Consider the following 14,628-nt stretch of genomic DNA (forward strand, 5'->3'; position numbering starts at 1 on the left):
CTTCCTTCCTTCCTTCCTTCCTTCCTTCCTTCCTTCCTTCCTTTCTGTGTGTGCACAAGTACTAGAGCTTGAACTCAGGGACTCATGACCTTGCTTGGATTTTTGATTAAGGGCCTCAAGGCTACTGCTTTACCACCTGAGAGTCATAACTCCACTTCAAGTTTTTTGGTGGTTAATTGGAGAAAGGAGTGTCATGGACTTCACTTCCTGGGCTGGCTACAAACCTTAATCCTCAGTCTCTGCCTTCTACACAGCTAGGATTTGGGATTACAGGAGTGAGTTTACCAGTGCCTGGCTTCCTTCTCCTTTACAAATGGAATATATGAATAAGTATATATTCTATCTTATATACAATTACATAATATAGTTATATATTCTTTATTATATATATACAATTACACACACATACACACACACACACACACACACACACACACACACACACACACACACAGAGGCATGGAAAAGTATCCAAAAGTAGCATCAAACACTGAGATGGGATGGGAAGAAGATAATTTTCAGCTACTGTGGTTCTATCTTTTTCTGAAACTTGCTTACCACAACTGTTTATTTTAGTTGGACTTGTCATTCTTTAAACTTCTCAAAATAATCATTCGGAAAGAACATTGCTGGAGACAATAAGCCACCACTGAGCTCGTCAATACCCCTTTCCACTCAAGTGAGAGCAGTGAACAAAATGATCACCCAGCCAACATCTAAGTTAACAAGCCAAGTTGTGAACAGCCTCAACTTCTGAACCGTTAAACCTAGTTTTTCTTCTCCATCTCCCTACATAACTCCTGTAGTCCCCCATTTTTCTCAGAGTGTCTCATTTAACATGCGAATTATGACATAGGAGAAAGACTATTGCAGAATCCTCAAACTGCTTATTCCTTCCTGTTTGCCTGGTGTCCCAGGCTTCCCCTATGCCTGACTGGTAAAATAATCAACACAGAGACAGAAAAATTCAGTTGTTTATAAGAAGTATTCTATGTGGTTAGGCTGATTAATACTATACCAAAGTTTCAATGTAAACTATAAAAACTTTGTCATGGAAATTCATCAATAGAAAATGAAACTTATGAGACTCATGTATAAAGTAAAGCTTTTATTCTACAAGCCAAGTTTAAGGATCCAGACCTTATTTTCTATGCTATATGTATTTGATGGAGTATTTCTGATTGTTGAATATTACTCCTAATTTCTGTTGAAAATAACTCCAACTTTTCCTACATAGGTGCTGTATTCTTAGAAACTCTATGTGTATTTCTCTGGCTTTTTCTCAGGTTCTAAGGGTGATGTGGCCCAATGAAATCTGTTCTGGGTATAAAAGCAGGGTCTGAATTCTAATGGCAGGGACTACCTTGCAAGTGGGCAGCAGGAGAGTAAAACATGTTTTCTACTTTAACAAGCATTCTTTTTATCCACAGACTGGTGTTTCCTGAGTCTTGGCAGTGTGTTTATAGTGTCCATTACACTGCTAGCTTAATTAGGGTGATTTTATGATTTCGGCGGTCAAAGCAACACAGCCTTCTCTTCTTCCTCCCTCCTTTGAGGGAAAAACCAGCCACACACAAGGTATCTTCACCCTGTCCCTTCCATTTCTCCTCTTTGAAGTAATAAATATCCCTCTAAAACTGAAGAGACTTCCAGACCCATAGATTATGGCATCAATAGGAAGTTCTCTGTGTCTGGCTGGGTCAGGACTGAGCATGAAATGAATACTCGGGAAACCAAGAGCCCCGCTGTGGACCCCAGCAGCAAATGACATCAAAGTCCCCAGGGAACTCTCATAACTTCTTCCTTTCCATATACCACAAAAGAGACCTGAGCACTAGAAGAAATTCTGGATCATTTCCTGAGACAGGGACACACAACTTCCAAACAAGTACCTGGAGTCTTTACCTCAGTGTGTCTCAGACCTAAAGGGCAGGGAAAATTCATGTCTAATGGGAGAACTCAATCTTTCCCACATTCTGTTGGGTTCAAAAATAGATACCACTCACTCCAAACTAGTTAGTAAAAGTGTGCTGAGAGCCCATGCCCAAACCTTTCAAGTCATTCTGCATCTCCTGGTAATATTCTCCTTTGTTCTTTGACTCTGAGTACCAAATCACCTTGCTATCTTCAATGGTTGTTTCTCTGTGCCATGATTTGTGGGGAGAGAATTTATAAAGCAAAGCTTCAGTAAGAATATAGGGGCAGAAGAATGTTTGCTACACAACACAAAGACACACATGCATTGGATCAAGTAAATGGGAGGCTGAGTCTTAAACATCTCAGGACTGATTTCTAAGATTACGACATATATGTAACACTAGGAAAAACTGGGATTTATTTTCAACAGACACTAGGAATGACATGAAGCTATCAGGAACAAAGCCAAAGTAGAATTACTACATCCAACAAGCCCAGTGGGATGAGTCTAGTTTCATTCTCAGTTGAACCCAAGCACATCCCATAATAACGATGGTATGAGAAGATGTAAATTCTCTCCCACAACTACTGGCAACTGAAACTGAGGTCTGTTGAAATCTCCCCATATATACATTATATATATTAGGTACCCAAACAGGGGTTAAAGGAACTGCTCTGAGTTTAATTCTTAAATGAATATGTCTTAGCTAGATAAAGCTGAGAAATCCTTTCTCAGGTTAGAGCTTGAGGATCTTCTCAACAATTGAGAAATAGAGAAACTAATGGTTAGTAAAATTAGAAGTTTATTTCTTCTGAAAGTGTTTTAAATATTGAAGTAACAATTATATATTTAGAATATATTTAATGTGTTCATAATATATTATATGTAATATATTACATAGTTAAATAATCACATATTATATATTATATGTAATATAATATACAATTATTATATGTAATATATTATATGTGTAATATTATATATAATATATTATATGATATATAATATACACTGAATGATTTATACAATATATAACATATATATTTATATATAAATGGCCCAAACTATTTTTGCTATATATGGGAGAATGAATTTCATATTCTTATATGTGAAAGCAATTAAGTAGCTTGGTCAGAAAATTTGGCAACTGGAATCTCTTCTACTTAACATCTTTGTCACCCTGGCCTCTCAAGCATGACCCATGAAGTGCAATAGTTATAGAATTCCTATTTAGGACAGAGATCACCAAAACATCCCAGGGTCTACTTAGACCTGAGATGTGCACCAAACACTTCATGAGAAAAATCCTAATGAATAGAAAATCAGAACGAGTATTTGATTTATGTGTAACATTTTCTTATTTGTTTTAGCAAGGAAATTTCATTTGTGTACATGATAAAACTATTTTGAACATGTCTACAAAGCAAAGAAACTATGATTCGATTTCAAAAAAGAGGCAAGAACGTTCAAAAAATCAAATGAGCCTGAAGTCTAAGGAATGGTTCCAAGACAGAGTGATTGTCAGTAAAAGAAAACGAATCTATCACAAAGTAATTTGAAACACAGAAAAAAACCCATAAAGGAGTAATATCATAGGGAGATAGGCAAATTGATATGATAGAGACAGATGATTGATCTTTAACAATTGATCGTGTGGCAGAGGTAGTTAGATGTTGATAATAAAGTTAAGCAGAGATGATATTGATGCTAGGTAGCTAGATAGGAATGTAGATAGATGGCAGATAGACAGGCAGGCAGGCAGACTGACAGACAGACAGATAGATATGGACAGAGATTTGGGAAGAACCAGCTATTCATGCACTTGCTTTTTCATTCGAAGACTACACCTTAAAAACCCAGCTTGACTACTGGCCACTAGTGAAGTTTAAGAATAAAAAAAAAATGTCTCTCTAGGCAAGCACTGTTTAGGCTTAAGAAATCCCTCTCCAGCTTGCCTGCTGGGCACTGACATACTCAATATGTACCCAACCCAAGCATTTCAACTTCCAGGTCATCCTTTGTGGTGGTCACTGGATAACAAGCCCTGACACTAGACCACAAACTTGAAAAGAATCTTCTCTGAGGTTTTAAAATGTGTTTGCTTAGTTCTTGGGTTGTTGTTTTTCTGTGCCTTTCCACTGTTGCTCACTTATGGCACTTCCTGATTCCACAGGGTAAAGGGAGGCCTTGGACAAGAGAAGGCAGATACTACATTCTGTTTGCACTGGGGGATTTCATGCTTTGTGGGAGCTTCCTCCAGCAAGCGCAGTGGATTTCGATTCCTACTGGAGATTTTTGAATTTTACTGTCTTTGCGATACCTAGATTTTGTTATATGGGATTCTGAACAAGGATTCTAAAAGCGAAAATGAATGTCTCCTAAGTAAATCCAAGAGAGAAAGCTAGATTTTCCCATTGTAATATTTCTCCTTTTTTTTTTTTTGGATGGCACCAGTGTTTTTAATTTGAGGTGAACAGGGAAGCAGATTCTTTAGAAAATTTGTTGATATTTGAGATGTCTTTCCTCCTCCTCAAAAAGAAAAAAAAAGTCATTTAAACACTTAGTCGTGAAAGTTTTGTGCAGTTTTAAAGAGCCTGAGAGATACTTTTAATAGCCACATGTAGTCCAATTAGAGTCATCAGGTATTAGAGTAAAAATACTTGTACTATTGGTTCAACCATGTACTTTTTCTATAAATAAAAATAATCATAAAATTTGGGCAATTTCATATGTCACAGCCTACTAATATTGTTACTTTTGTAGATTTTAGAAATGTTCCCAAAGTAGAGATTGACTTCTGAAGTTCCAGAGGTTCTTACCTAAATTCCAAAGTTACTAGACAATGGAAGGGTAAGTGGCAATCAAACTTTGTGAAAGTTAGCTTGGTTATTTCCAGGTTTTAGGATATAAGTAAAAGCAGACGTGGGTTTCACGGCCTATTCAACTTCCTTCCCAAATCAAAGCCTCTGTTCTAGTATTGATCAAAAAGCAGATGACTTTTCTGCGCCATTCTTTTACAGTACAAGGAAGTCAAAAAACTCCATGAGTTTATGACTACTACGGTGCACGGACTGAGAGTCAAAAAAGGTATCATTTGGCAGATCGGTAGAAGAGGTTTGAATCAAATCAGGTCACAGGTCCGGAGCTTGTAAGTGAGTTTCCTCATCTGTGATTTTAGTATCAAGAGCCAGCCTGCAGAGATTGTCAAAAGAGATTATAAGAGGTAGAAATAGGGTGAGAGGGGACAGGACCATATTTCATAACTGTGGCACTCAGCACACAGCCAAGTCTTTCTGGAAGTTGTGCTTAAAGCAAACTTGATCTTATGAAAGATTATGCCACTTCCCAGGAGTAGGGGGGGAGATGGGCAGTGATTTTATGGTAGGGGGAAAATGGTACAAAGTAAGCCACCTCTAAGGCAGCCTAGATCCCTATGGCACTACGGCATAGGCCTCCTTCCCAGTCCCTCACACATGTGGACATCACTGCACATTCTCAACAAACTTACTGCATGCAATACTTCATCTCAGACCCTGGGTCCTGGGGAACCATCTTTTTAAGATCAAACTTGAAAAATTGAGAAGCCATGGTAAGGACTATAGCTGAAGAAGGTCTTCTTCAACATAAGAATGCATAACACAATCGTTTAAATAGGGATACAGGTGGACCCATTGCAACAATGAGATGTACAAGTCGTTATGTTGAAAAACAAACTTTACAACTTTGGCCTGGAAGGGACGGGAAGGGGAAACAAAGGAGGAGGCAACAATGCTTGATAAGAAATGTACTCATTATCTTGCCCATGTAATTGCAACTCCTCTGTATGGTATTTTCACAAAAAAAAAAGGAAAAGAAAACACCATGCAAAGAAAAAAAAATGCATAACCAAGGAGAGGGAATGAGTGTATCCCCAAGCGAGCAAATGCCCATCCTGCAGGAAAAATACCACTTTCTCATTTATTAGTGAATTTAGTGTCTGTGAAATTGCCATACTAAGGACTGGCAAAAGCTTCCACATGAAATCAATACAAAATTAATCATGTAGATTTGTAGCAATCCTATGAGTGTTTTACCATCTGGAAACGGATTGCTCAGTCACTGGCAATGGCCACTCTGTGTTAGAGCTAGGCTGGTCTCTGATGGAAAAGCCAATCACACACGTAGACATTTTTGCTTTTTTTCAGGATCCCCAAGGATCATGGGGAATCATAAATGTTAATATTCCTAACAAAAGATTTTCCTTGGGAAGCACAAGGACTTTTTAGAAATTGCCATCATGATGATAGAAATATCTTCAATTTATCATAGGAATTTTTCCTCCCTATTAAACAAAGCGTTCTGTAGTTAACTAAATTTTCACTTGATGCATCTGAAATAATTTTGCATTATTCTGAACATCAACTATTTTGTGAATGATGAGATAATGGTCTTAAAGAGGCAGTGTTTCTCAAACTCAAATGCTCATCCAAATTGCCTAAGAATCTTGCTAAAATGCAGACATTAGTGCAACTGCAATATTGTAATATTAGCAGACTTTGACAACTGTTTATTAAGAAACATGTCTTTGAAGATATCAATAGATAGCATTATCTTTCTCCTTAGCAACAGGAATACTTAAGACTTTACTTTTGCTACTCATTGCATTTGTTTATTATCTTCTTTTTAAAATTCACTACCAAGCTTAAATCTAAATGAAAACCTAGAAGTAATCATCTAGTATAAACATCTCATTTGAAAGAAAATTGACAAGAAAACTGATGCCCAGGGAGATTAGATGATTTATATAAAGGCTACTTGACTGTCTAATGACAAAAATATAGATTACAATATTGTTCTTCTGAATGCATATTTTCTTCTCATTTCTAACCCACCTACTCTGTTGCTCCATTCCTATAGTACATTCCAATAGCTCATATTGCCAGAGTTCTATGTAAGTTCCCCACAGAAAAGGTCTTACAAACTTTTTTGGAATTTCTTTGTTTTTTGTTTTTCTATAAACAAAAATCCAAAGCAGACTTAATGTCTTTTACATATGCTCTTTTATTTTTTGCCAAATTATGAAAGCTAAACAGCCTCCTACATGGTATAAACCATCTCTGAATAAGTGATTTACACCTGAATGATTAAAAATAAATTAGATGAGTTACCAGATTAAAAAAAATCTCAAAGGACAATATCTGCCTAAATTTGATCATCTGATAAAATAATTTTAGTAGTAATATTTGCATATATTGCATGGACATATTTATACTAAATACCATTGACCATATATCTGAATTTTAAAGTAAACAGAATGTTTTAATTTTTACAATTCAATATTGTAAAAATATAAGAAAGCACTTACATAGGATTGTGATAATTATTTTATGATGTATAAATATATTGAGATTTAATCTGGTTATAATTGCAATTGTCACAATTCAGAAGCTGAGGTAGGAATATCATGTACCAAAGATTGAAGAAAGATTATGAGAACAAAAGGAAGAAAGAAAAGGAAGGAGATAATGAAATACAAACCAAGCAAATAGAGGGAATCAAGGAATGAATGAAAGAATTATGTGGTTATTTGTGTAAATAATATTCATCTGGGAAAAATAATAATAGAGAGTTTTTCATGAACTAATGCAGTGCACATTTTTATAATGGACTGGTCATTAATTTTTTTTTTTTTTTTGGTCCGGTTGCAGGGCCTGGATTCTGGGCCTGGGTGCTGTCCCTCAGTTCTTCAGCTCAAGGCTAGCGCTCTACCACTTGAGCCACAGCACCACTTCCGGATTTTTTTGCTTATGTGGTGCTGAGGAATCGAACCCAGGGCCTCATGCATGCAAGGCAAGCGCTCTACCACTGAGCCACCTTCCCAGCCCCTGGTCATTAATCCTTGAATGAATAAAGACTCACAATTTATCTGCTTCTGAAAAGATATACCACCAAAAGGAGGAAAGAAAAAAGCAGCCTCTAATAATGTCCTACCTGGGCTGGGAATGTGGCTTAGTGGGAGAGTGCTTGTCTAGCATGCATGAAGTCTTGGGTTCGATTCCTCAGTACCACATAAACAAAAAATAAGTAACAATGTCCTACATGACATAATAAAAATATTACTATGCTTTGTTTGGAAAACATCAATGCTAGATACAAACAAAATGATATTTAAAATTCAAGATTTCAAAAAGGAGTTGAGTAAAATTACCAATTTCCTAGAACAAACTGATAATAATATCTCTGTATGCCAAAATTTGTTAAATTTTATTAAAACAGAATTTTAATTTAATTTAATTTTAATGTTAATAGTATTTAAAAGGAAAAACTGAAGAGCAAGAAAAAAATAAATCCGCCAAGGATTCAACACAAGGAGCTAGAAAAAGAACATCAGTGTAAACCTATAGAAGCAAGAAAATATAATAAAGATAAGGGTAGAAATCAATGAAATAGAGAAAGATAGAACCAGAAGAAATATGAGAAAAGGAAAAGGTTAGTTGAATGCACTAGTCAGGTTTCATGTATAAATTGTTTAAATAGGGATACAGGTGGACCCATTGCAACAATGAGATGTACAAGACGCTATGTCAAAAAATGAACTTTACAACTTTGGCGGTGGTGGGGAGAGCAGGGGAGTGTAGTCGTGGAGATGGGAAGGCAGGGATGGTAGGGTAAAAACAAAGGAGGAGGCAGCAATGCTTGATAAGAAATGTACTCATTACCTTGCTCATATAATTGTAACCCCTCTGTATGGTATTTTCACAATAAAAAACTTATTTAGAAAGAATACAAAAGATGTGATAAATGGAAGAATCAGCATATGATAAGCATTATGTCTATTGTTCTCATATCAAATCAGTTTCCAGAACATTTGAGTTGATTTTGTACTTTACTGTATCTGTAACATATGCTTACACTATTTGTCCTTCACAATATCAGTGTAAACAAACCTACTACCATATATGCAACTTAAACAGTTCTCCATTCATTTTTGAATCTTCTACAGAAAACTGTATTGGTTATATAAAGGAGTATTTATTAAGAGAAGATGTTGCGTTAAGTTTTGTTTCATATTTTAGTTTTTGATGATTCTGTCTTTTTCCTTTATGCATGGTATATTTACATATATATCTTCAGGAGGGTGGGAATTCCAGGAGAAAATGGAGAAAAAGTACATCAGGAGATCACTGGACACAGATGAAAGTGAACTATAAAACTCATAGGTAGAGACAGGAGGGGGAGAATGGGAGAGAATGAAGGAATGGAAGACATTCTATCAAAGGAAATGTACTCATTACCTGACTTGTGTAATTGTAATCTCTCCATATATCACTTCTGTACTAACAACAAATTCATATTTTTAAAAAGTGGATGTTGTCATGGAATGGAATATTGTTAGTATTTTTGCTGGAATCACAGAATAGAAAAAGAGTTAGCAAGCTACACGCCCATATGTGAACTCTGACCCAATGTCAATTTTTTATAGCTTATGAGCTAAATTTATTTGCATTTTCAAACAAAATGTGAAAAACCACCTAGAACTCTAACTTCAGTGTTCCTAAGTCTAATTTTATTGGATCGTGGCCATACCCATTCATGTACATATTTCTTGGCTACCTCCACACTAACAGCAACATTCAATAGCTGTGACATTGGTTATTGACGCACAATTCGAAAAATATTTCCTTTTGTAAATCTCTCTTCACAACAAGTGTTTCAAAACCATTATATAGAGTAGAAGGACCAGAGGCTTTGGAAAAACAATTTCAATTTTTGTCCTATCTATATCTGTATTAGCTATATTACCTAAAATATTTAATATTTGTGGGTTTTTAATGAGGGAAATCATATTTCTCTTTTTCCTTTTTTATTGTTATTATAAAGGTGATGTACAGAGGGATTACTGTTTCTTAAGTCAAGTAATGAGTACAGAGAGAAATCACATTTTTTCTGGAGAATTTATGGGAGAATTCATAATAAATAAGTGAAATTCAGTCCATTTCAATAAACAGATTTCCTCTCCATGAACAAAGTATTCTCATCTTCAGAATCCAATCAACCTCACAATATACTCGCTGCTAAGGATTCATATTCAGTGTTGGCTGTTGAATTCAAACAAAGGGCAGAAATTATGGTTAACAGACATCAGGCTTTATGCAGCAAGGTTTTCCAGGCAATGGTCCATAATTTGTAATTCATGTGGGAGAGGACGCTGGTATTTAAACTACTGAGAACATGTGGTAGTTTCTGTTAGGATTGCTAACCAGTCCAGTCTGAGTGAGACCATTCATTTCAAATTGGAGACCGTTTAGAACAACCATGAACATAAACATGAACATACGATTTTGCATATGTTCACTGCCCCCCTATGAACCAAACAACAAACAGTGATGTGGCCATTTGCTTCTCACACGGCTTCATGTGATGTCTACTGCTTAGATCCTAAGAGCTTCCTGGAAGAAATCACACATCTGTTTGTTGGTTTCTCACACCTAGAGTTTATAATAAGCACTTAATAAGCCCTGCAATCCTAATCTACTCTTTTAAAATGAATGATAGGAATACAAAAGAGGTTTTGTTTAAGGGAGGCCTAAGTGGTGGGGGAAAGAGTGAATAGAAAGGGGATGGGGGGGTGAATATTGATGACGTATTCTATATACATCTGTGGAAATGGAACAAGGGAACCTTTTGAAATCCAGGAAGTGAGAAGGAGGATGAGAAGGAGTGATTGAGGGATGGGTTTGATTAAAGTCCAGTGTATACATCCACATACAAGTTATTATGAAATCCCTTTGTACAACTAATGTATGCTAATGAAAATGGAAAGAAAAAGCCAGGTGAAAGTGGCTCATGCCTATAATCCTAGCCACACAGAAGACTAATTAAGGTTCAAAACCAAGACGGAAAACACACCCAAGAGACACTTACCTATAATTAACCAGCAAAAAACTGGAGTGGAGGCATGGCTTAAGTGATTGAGTACCAGCCATGAAAAGTTTAGAAGAAATTCAGCAGAAGGCAAAAAATCTTTTTGTCAATTTCCCAGAGGTTTTAATTTGTGTTCTTGCTTATCTTTTGCCCATCTCCAGTCCTTCATTCTGGACTTGGCATATTGGAAGTACTTGATGAATTTTGATTGGTGGAAAAACAGACAGTAGAGAATGTAAATGGGATTAGAATCAAGAGGTCAGAACCTGAACTTCAGGTTCACCATCTTATTCTTTGGAGATAGAAAAGGCACTGTGAATCATATATATATATATATATATATATATATATATATATATATTACTTTCTTCATCTATAAAACAGAAGAACACCTAACTTGTGAAATGTAGGGATTAAAAACCAGGCAAGAAAATGCATTTTGTAAGCCATAAATGGCTGTAAAATGTGTTTAATATTTCAGTTAACAAAAAGAATTTACACTTTATGTTATGTAAGAAGATTCTTACAGTCTATTAAACTCAAGAAGAAAATAAAAAAAATACTAAGGGAATATCATACCCCAGTAAATAGTGAAATAAAGTGCTAGAAGTCTTGAGGGGCAGGGCAAGTAGTATTTTACTAAATGAAAGAACTTGGAAAGATATTTGCAAGGTGAATATTTTCCAGTACTGTTATTTCTCTCATGTGCAATCAATTTCACTCTGATCCACAGCATACAAGTCATATTAGTGTATCAAATTAAGATTAAATTACAGTGAAAGGAAGAATGAAGTGTCAGAAATCCTAAACCTGTCAAAAAACTTTTTTCAAAGGGCAAAAAATTCTAACTACAGGGCTGGAAAGGTGGCTCAGTGGTAGAGTGCTTGCCTTGCATGCATCAGCCCTGGGTTCGATTCTTTAGCACCATATAAGCAGAAAAAGCTGGAAGTGGCGCTGTGGCTCAATTGGTAGAGAGCTAACCTTGAGCTGAAGAACTGAGGGACAGCACCCAGGCCCAGAGTTCAGGCCCCACAACAGACAAAAAAAAAATTCTAACTAGGTTATTTTTCAAATTTACTTTCAAATTTATTTGATACAATGTGTGTGTTTTGAAATCTATGTTTTATTAATAGATTTTTACATACTAATGTAACTTTCAAAGATATTGTTGAGTTTGTTTTCCTAGGATTATTCATTTGGGTCATTCATAAGAACACATTATTACCATAAATATATGAAGTAGTAAATTGATATATTATTCCAGTTGAAAATGTCTGCTTCCAGTTATGATAGAGTGATCTTGTAGTAGAACAAGCACCGCTGACAAATATAAATGTAAAATGTGAATTACATAAAAAAGCAATAATACTTGGAAGCATTTGAGAACAATCAAGACTCAGGATCTAAGAGCACAATATCTCAAAAGGAAAGAAACAACATGAATGGAATTTAGCATTCTGTGCCTCTGAGATACACCTCCTCAACTATGCAGACTAAAAGTATAGAAAGTCTAGCAAAAATTGGCTAGAGAGACGCCAACAACCATTGGCAGACACATACAGTTGAGAAAATAGAAATTGCATGTCATAGATCCCAAAGTGGAGGGTCCAATTCATGCTGTTCATGCAAACCTCAGAAGAGCAAGGCCTTGGAAGAAATCTATCAAGGACCACACAGAACAAGAGCACAGCTTGAGTTTCTTGATTACTTATTGGATTAACGTGACCTTCCCCACATCTTAATAAGCATCAGATGATCATATTGAAAAATATAGTATTAACTGGAACCTGCTCAGTGTATTCATTGTCTGATATTCAATGAACACATCATTTCTTTATGAACCAAATGAATGACAACTAAAAGAAAATAAAAACTAAAAAAAAGTTTAGATCACTAAGACATTGGTGCTATGAACTTCAAAATTAGTAAGATTAATATATTTTAAACTGATTACAAGATAGAACATTTCAAACAAAATAAGTATAGAGAAAATTAATTTGGTATTACTAGAGAGAAAATAAGGTATTTATTCATTTAAAGAGACAAATTACTATGACGGACGAACTCTTAAATTATATACTCATAGTTTCCAATTTATACAGTTCCTGTTTCCACAAAAAAAATAGCAATCTAGGGGTTGGGAAGGTGGCTCAGTGGTAGAGTGCTTGCCTTGCATGCATGAGGCCCTTGGTTCGATTCTTCAGCACCACATCAGCAGAAAAAGCCAGAAGTGGGGCTGAGGTGGTAGAGCACTAGTCTTCAGCTGACGAGGTGAGGGACAGCATCCAGGCCCAGAGTTCAGGCCCCACGACCGACCAAAAAATAAAAAACAACAACCAAAACTAGCAATCTACTTTATTAAATATGTCTCTCAACAAGAGGATTCAAGTTTCAGTCGGTAAGGTACTCATTGCAAATGCATAAAGTAGAAATTTTACTGCTATCCTTTCAATTAAAAAAAATACCAGGTGTTAATCATGACTCTGACCAAGTTTACCACTTGTTTCAGAGTCTGCTATTGGCAGGACACTAGTTATCAGCTAATTTGAGCCACACAGACATAGTAAAGTATGTAGCCATGTCATTTCTGTTTCTCTAGTGATAAATCTACATGACAATCCACAAAAAATGGATGTCAAAGGAGGTAACTGAACAAGGCTGAAAATGAGGCAAAAAAAGATAAATGATCATTCCTGAAGTTAAATTTAGTTAATAGTAAACAGAGTTGCAGAAGAGTTAACAGAGAATGGAGACATCAGTGCCACCAAAGCCAGAGAACCTCAATGGAGGGAGGTTCCTTGCTCATCTTTAATGAGAAAAGGAGTCTTGACAAAAAGGATGAAGATGCCTTAGAGGAAGTGATACCAAGTAAAAACTTCCTGTCACTAAATCCTCAGGGACATTTCACAACAAAGGGAGAATGAGGGATAAAGTGTTAGAAGCTGATAATGAGCTTAGTGAGGAATAAGGCAATTCCTAGAGACATAAAAAACTTGCCTGGTTTGTAACATAAATCAGAGAGAGAAAAAGACAAGCAATGACCAAACTATTCTTGGCATCTTTTCTATGTACAAAGGAATGTAATACTTTAATTCTGCATTTTCTTCATGTTTTAAATTAGTGAGGCAAGGAGCTATAAGAATTGCTTCATTTGCCTACATATGTTTAACTAAAAATAAGAGCATTTGGCATAAAGAAGTTAGAAGCCATGAAACATTGTAACGCTTCTCATTGTAAATATTTTCTTCGCATAGTTTCACCTTCATAGTCATTTTGTGGTCCTACTTTTCCATGTAGAGGACCGCCTACATAAGTATTAATACGCACTGAAATTTATGAATCCAAAAGCAACAGAAGCAAAAGAAAAAGAAACAAATCCAAGTTTATGATGGGAGAATTTTAGCACATCTTTGTAAAGCAATGCAAAAAGAATTAGGGAAAATATATACATAAAATATCTATATTTTTTATAACATCTATGATATAGGAAATAAAAAAATAAAAAATGATGTTCAAATTTGTCCTATCATTACTTGTACATGTAAACTTGTCGTTACTCACATTGACCATATGCTCATCCATACCCATGTATATTCAAGGTTCAACAAATTTCAAAGCATTGAAATACACAATAAACTTTTGACCAACGTCTATCTGTAAATAAAGACAAAAGCCTCAAACTGTAAAAATATCTTTAAGTTAAACAGCCCACTAACAATTCATTTAAGAGGCAAGAATGAAATCACAATAAAATCTTGAAAGTATGTGTGAACTGAATAACAACAAAAATAAAATGGGAAATGTGG

At 35.5% G+C, this 14,628-nt stretch overlaps 1 protein-coding gene across 1 annotated transcript in view; it reads right to left on the reverse strand.

Annotated features, from left to right (window-relative positions):
- The window catches only part of Pappa2 (pappalysin 2), a 213,367-nt gene that overhangs the window by 93,862 nt on the left and 104,877 nt on the right, over positions 1-14,628 (reverse strand). The gene's annotated exons all lie outside the window — the stretch shown is intronic.

This window comes from Dipodomys ordii, unplaced genomic scaffold (genome assembly GCF_000151885.1).
Source record: "Dipodomys ordii isolate 6190 unplaced genomic scaffold, Dord_2.0 Scaffold27, whole genome shotgun sequence".
Taxonomy (NCBI): Eukaryota; Metazoa; Chordata; class Mammalia; order Rodentia; family Heteromyidae; genus Dipodomys; species Dipodomys ordii.